We start from the raw sequence: 6,375 nt of genomic DNA on the forward strand, positions 1-6,375 counted from the left end.
TTTGTACTACTATCGATGGCTGAGTGGAAGATCGACCTATCTCGGCAGCCAGTTCAAAAACGCCCTATCTCAGAAAACTTTTCAAAAACGCCCTACTTCAGAATTTGATTGAAAAACGCCCTTTTTCAGAATTTTTTTGAAAAATACCCTATCTCAGAATTTGGTTGAATAACGCCCTATTTCATAATTCGGTTCAAAAACGCCCTATCTCAATTGAAAATACATTGCAAATAAGCTGAGATAGGGCGTTTTTGAATCGGCAGCTAAGATAGCGCGTTCTTCAACCAAATTCTGGGATAGGGAGTTTTTCAATAAAATTATGAACTAGGGCGTTCTTGAAAAGTTTTCTGAGATAGAGCGTTGTTGAAAATTTTTCGGAGATAGGGCGTTTTCGAACTGGCTGCCGAGATAGGTCGATCTTCCACTCAGCCATCGATATGTGCATATATACATGTACACAAACATATGTGCATACGTACAAATATATATACAACCATTCAAATATAAATATATATACATGCATGAAAACATGGCTGTCCATAAGTACCCAATTTGCCACAGGGCGAAGACGACGTCGTTACTACGTCGCTCTGGCGAAGTCGTTTTGGTGAACACGAAACGACGTCGTTACGACGTCGCTTTGGTAAAGCCGTTACGACGTCGCCCTGGTGAAGTCGTTTGGGTGAACTCGAAACGATGTCGTTTCGACGTCGCTCTGGTGAAGTCGTTTTGGTGAACTCGAAACGACGTCGTTACGACGTCGCTCTGGTGAAGTCGTTTGGGTCAACTCTAAACGACGTCGTTACGACGTCGCTTTGGTGAAATCGTTTGGGTAAACTCGAAACAACGCTGAAACGAAGTCGTTTTTTCCATACAAAATTCAACGTCATTCCGACGTCGTTTTTTCTTATCGAACCGAAGACGTACGTCTGGTGAAGTCGTTTGGGTAAAATCGAAGCCGTTTCTTACAAGCTTTTTGAGGAACCTTCGGTCTAGGTTGGACAAGTTCCACGCCCAAATTTTAATATATCTAGGCATAAATAAAAGTAATTCATTTGGATAGTAAACCGTTTTTATTATGACATATAAAATGTTTTTTATAAAGGTAAAGTTCACTCATTGACCTTATTAATAAAAAATAAAATTTGTGGAAATAAGGTTTTTTTTTTATTTTGGTAGAAAACTGTACTTTTACTTTACAGCGCGGCGACGAACAACTGTTACCCAGGTTTTTTTGAGAAATAAAAGGGTCCTTTATAGATTTTTCGAAAAAAGTATTTTATTGTTAATTTTCCACTGATTTTACTTTAGTCGGATTAATTAGTGTTTAAATTGTAATCCTTATTTACATTTGCCAGCAGTGTAAACTTTGAGAGAAAAGTTCATTTGGCACGCATGTCTTTTTCAGGTGACAGAAGGGACTCAAAATGGAGAAAATTAGCGGCATCTCATCACAACAGCGGCAATTAGAAGTACGCTTTAATTGTTGATGCCCAGCTCTCAGAAATGATTAATATACTTTAAATATTATTTCAGAAGNCAAATATGCATATGTAGGCACTCGTACCCGTCATGCGTCGCTTTATTTCTTTTTTCCCCTTCCCTGTACTACCTATGTCTTCCTTCTCACTCAGTTTTAAAAATTCCACTCTCGATTTTTGCGATGCCGCCGCCTAAGAAGTTTCACTTCAAAAAACATAAACTTAAGGTTAAGCTAGGCTAGAGTAAGATAGTATTAGTTGTAAATATTAAAAGTATGATTTAAGTACTTGATATAAGTTATGTATAATTAGCCCTTAAGGAATAGTTATAATAATCTTACCAACTCTTAATTTAGATTTATTAATAATAAAATATATTATAATTTTTAATTAGTATTAGTTTTACGTTGTATATAGATATTTTAAGCTATTAATTTTAGATTTATTATATAATAAAATATATTGTAATTTTTAATTAGTATTACTTTTAAGTTGGATATAGATATTTTAAGGTGTATATATTTTCAGGTATTAATTTTAGATTTATTAATAATCTTACTAATATTATAAATGTGAAAGTTTGTATGTTTGGATGTTTGGGAAATCATCACGTGGAAACGACTGAACGGATTTGCATGAAATTTGGTACGCAGATAGCTTATAGGCCAGATTGGTTAATAGGCTATTTTTTAAGAGATGCCGCCTGTTAAAAAAGTTTAATTTATTTAATATGCGGGAACGATGAATAGATTTGGATGAAAATTTGCACAGAGATAGCTTATGACCTAGATTGGAAAATAGGCTACTTTTCTTAAGAGTTGCCATCTGTTAAAAAAGTTTCATTAAATTAATACATGGAAACGACTGAATGGATTTCCACCAAATTTTGCAAGCAGATAGCTTATGACCTACAGTGGAAAATAGGCTAATTTTTGGAAGAGTTGCCAACTGTTAAAAAAGTTTAATCAAATTAATACGCGGAAACGACTAAACAGATTTGCATGAAATTTTGCACACAGATAGCTTATCACCTAGGTTAGAAAGTAGGCTACTTTTTTTAAGAGTTGCCACCTATTAGAAATGTTTAATTTAATTAATACGTGGAAATGAGTGAATTAATTTGCATGGAAGTTTGCACATAGATAGCTTATGAGGTAGGTTGAAAAACTGGCTAATTTTTTAAGAGTTACCACCTGCTAAAAAAGATTTATTAAATTAATACGCGGAACAGTCTGAACGGATTTGCATGAAATTTTGCAAGCAGATAGCTTATGACCTATGTTGAGAAATAGGCTACTTTTTTAAGAGCTGTCACGTATTAGAAAAGTTTAATTAAATTAATACGCGGAAAGGACTGAACAGATTTGCATGACATTTCGCGTAGATATAGCTTATGACCTATGTTGAGAAATAGGCTACTTTTTTAAGAGCTGTCACGTATTAGAAAAGTTTAATTAAATTAATACGCGTAAATGACTGAACTGATTTGCATGAAAGTTTGCACACAGATAGCTTCTGACCTAGATTGGAAAGTAGGCTACGTTTTTAAAAATTGCCACCTGTTTGAAAATTAAATTTTGCCCAAAGATGGTTTATGACCTGGATTGAAAAATAGGCTACTAGGATGGTCTTAAGCAGTGTTTGCATTNGCCACATATCCCTGGAAGTGTTTGTGGAAAGATACTGGAACTTGGTATGGAGTTGTTTATGCAAAATGTATCAATTGCTCNTTGGAAAGTAGGCTACGTTTTTAAAAATTGCCACCTGTTTGAAAATTAAATTTTGCCCAAAGATGGTTTATGACCTGGATTGAAAAATAGGCTACTAGGATGGTCTTAAGCAGTGTTTGCATTATTCAACTTTGCGTTCAACAATTGCGTTCAACTCAACGCAGGGTTGCACGAAAAAAAAGTTGAATGGCTAAATGTTGGCTGGCGACCAACTTTGTTGAAAGCGATAAGTTGAAAGGCCATTCAACCAAAAGTTGAATGCAAAGTTGAACAATGCAAACACCTTTTTATTGCGAATATTTGGATATTTTTTCATATTTTGATATTTTTAGCCATTCAACTTTTTTTTCGTGCAACCCTGCGCTGAGTTGAACGCAAATGTTGAACGCAAAGTTGAACAATGCAAACACACTTTNATTTCATAGTTTTAACTTTAACTCGCTTAAAAATAACGAGCTATAACTAAATGGGTACAGAAATAAAATCTAACATCTATAATTTTTTTCATATTTCTATAAAAACGCGGGGTGAAACCCGCGGGCATAAGCTAGTAAAATATATTTTAATTTGTATCATCAACTATTCATTTTTGATTAATTATATAATAAAATATATTGAGGGTATTCACAACAAGTCGTAAAGTCATAAAATCGTAAAATTTTTCAATGTAAAATTACTGTTAAAATGCTTTTAGAGGATGTGTAACTACGCCAAAATGTTTAAAACGTATATAATATATAATTAGCCCTTATTATACCCTACAAATCCTTTACAACCATTCTAACCGTTATTTTACATTGAAACATTTTATGATTTTACGATGCTTACGACATATTGTGAATACCCTAATTATAATTTTTTCTTTCTAATTAATTTAATTTATAAAGTTAGATTAACATAAAAAATAAAATTTTGTTATTTAAAAACATGTCAATATTTTTATTGTATACATGGTTGTACAGAATACACGCACACATCCACTAACACACATATGTACATATCGTTACCTTAATTCACAAAGGCCTTATTAACCAAACACTTTTTTCGAAACTGCGTTTTTCACGGAGTATGGTAGGATGTATTAAAATACACCTTCAACAAAAATTTTTAAGTGTTAGTACCAAAAACAACGGAGTTACATGACACTTTTTAAAAGGCCCTACCTATTTTTGATACTCTTTTTATAATGTTTTTTGCTTCTCCTGTAAAATTAAAAATTGGTTGGTTACGGCCTTTGTGAATTAAGGTGACGATGTATATCCGCGGCATTTTGATAAAGCAACTGATAATGCAGTCAAAATCTTCAGCAATTCAGTTATGAAGATTTGTAAAATTTCTGGTATTGCACATTTCATGGGGCAATACTTTGTAACCAGCTTATGAGATGGTAACAAAATTTACCGGTTACACAGAATGCAAAAAGGGTTTAAAAATTAACAGGAACTTTATTTACTGGTTACACAATGAAATATATAAAACAAAATGGTCTATCTAAAGATAAGTTATTTTAACAAAATGCCACATATATGTGTATTCTCAAAACGTTATTTACATTTATTAATTTAACATTAATTTCGATTTTTTTCTTATCTAGGAAATACAATTGTGGTTGATTTGGTGTGCTGATGTGCCATTCAGGTGATTTCATCAACGAATAGCCGTAGCGAAAAGGTGCAAAAAACGATGTAAATATACTTTTTAAATGCACGTATTGTTGTAACGTTTTTATATATAATATATAACTTTTATTACTTTAAAATCTACACATATATGTGTATTCTCAAAACGTTATTTACATTTATTAATTTAACATTAATTTCGATTTTTTTCTTATCTAGGAAATACAATTGTGGTTGATTTGGTGTGCTGATGTGCCATTCAGGTGATTTCATCAACGAATAGCCGTAGCGAAAAGGTGCAAAAAACGATGTAAATATACTTTTTAAATGCACGTATTGTTGTAACGTTTTTATATATAATATATAACTTTTATTACTTTAAAATCTACACATATATGTGTATTCTCAAAACGTTATTTACATTTATTAATTTAACATTAATTTCGATTTTTTTCTTATCTAGGAAATACAATTGTGGTTGATTTGGTGTGCTGATGTGCCATTCAGGTGATTTCATCAACGAATAGCCGTAGCGAAAAGGTGCAAAAAACGATGTAAATATACTTTTTAAATGCACGTATTGTTGTAACGTTTTTATATATAATATATAACTTTTATTACTTTAAAATCTACTTACAATAATTCATATCGAGGGAAGATTTAAGGACATACATACATAAATAAATAAATGTCGCACGTTTAATAATAAAGAGATGTAAAAATTTACGTTTTTGGAGATTTTATAGTACAATTAATTAGCTTGATAAGGAGAAACACTAAAATATCTTCTATACTAATTATATAAAGAGAAGTCCCTTTTTTTGTAACAGGTAATCTCGCGAACGGCTGGTCCGATTTTCATGAAATTTTGTATACAAATAGCTTTCGGTAACCACCATGTTTTAGGCTAAAAATTTTTACTTTTTTTCTTGTAGGTGGACCAGGGACCGGTCTATTCGAAAAAATCTTATTATAGTCCGATTTGCTTAAAATTTAGTACGTAAGTAGCTTTTTAGCATATATTAGCATATATGACCCATTTTTTCCGGGAAGTGGTCCAGGGACCGATTGATCTATTCGAAAAAATCGTATTTACGGTCCGATTTGCTTAAAATTCGGTACGTAGGTGGCTTTTTAGCATATATGATCCATTTTGTCCGAGAAGTGGACCAGGGACCGATCTGTTCGAAGAAATCGTATTTATGGTCCGATTTGCTTAAAATTCGGTACTTAGGTAGCTTTTTGCCTGGATAAGCTTATAGATTCCTGTTTTCCAATTTTCATGCAATTTCGAATATAAATAGCTTTAAGTAACGACCATATCAAAGGGCGAATTCGTCACTAGGCAAGATTTTTTTGCGCCAATCAGAAACAACGGAGACTGTCAAAATATAATTATAATATAGAATATATCTCAACTAATTTATATTTAGAAAGCCGTTTGTTAGTTTTCGCAAGGCTCGAGAGCGGCTGAACCGATTTTTTTGAAACTGCCACCTGCGCACGTGTCCCAAGGATGGTTTTAGGCTGAAAAAAATCTATATG

The 6,375-nt window shown here is 32.6% G+C and overlaps 1 long non-coding RNA gene across 1 annotated transcript in view; it reads left to right on the plus strand.

Moving 5' to 3' along the window:
• The first annotated feature begins 4,810 nt into the window (after positions 1-4,810).
• LOC108366616 (uncharacterized) overlaps positions 4,811-6,375 on the plus strand; it is a 3,529-nt gene continuing 1,964 nt past the window's right edge. The window contains exons 1-3 of the long non-coding RNA XR_001848111.1: positions 4,811-4,896; positions 5,050-5,140; positions 5,294-5,384. This is a non-coding gene — a long non-coding RNA (uncharacterized LOC108366616). The remainder of the gene's footprint in view (positions 4,897-5,049; positions 5,141-5,293; positions 5,385-6,375) is intronic.

This window comes from Rhagoletis zephyria, unplaced genomic scaffold (genome assembly GCF_001687245.7).
Source record: "Rhagoletis zephyria isolate East Lansing unplaced genomic scaffold, Rhagoletis_zephyria_1.1 Rzeph_scaffold_02346, whole genome shotgun sequence".
NCBI classification, from domain to species: Eukaryota; Metazoa; Arthropoda; class Insecta; order Diptera; family Tephritidae; genus Rhagoletis; species Rhagoletis zephyria.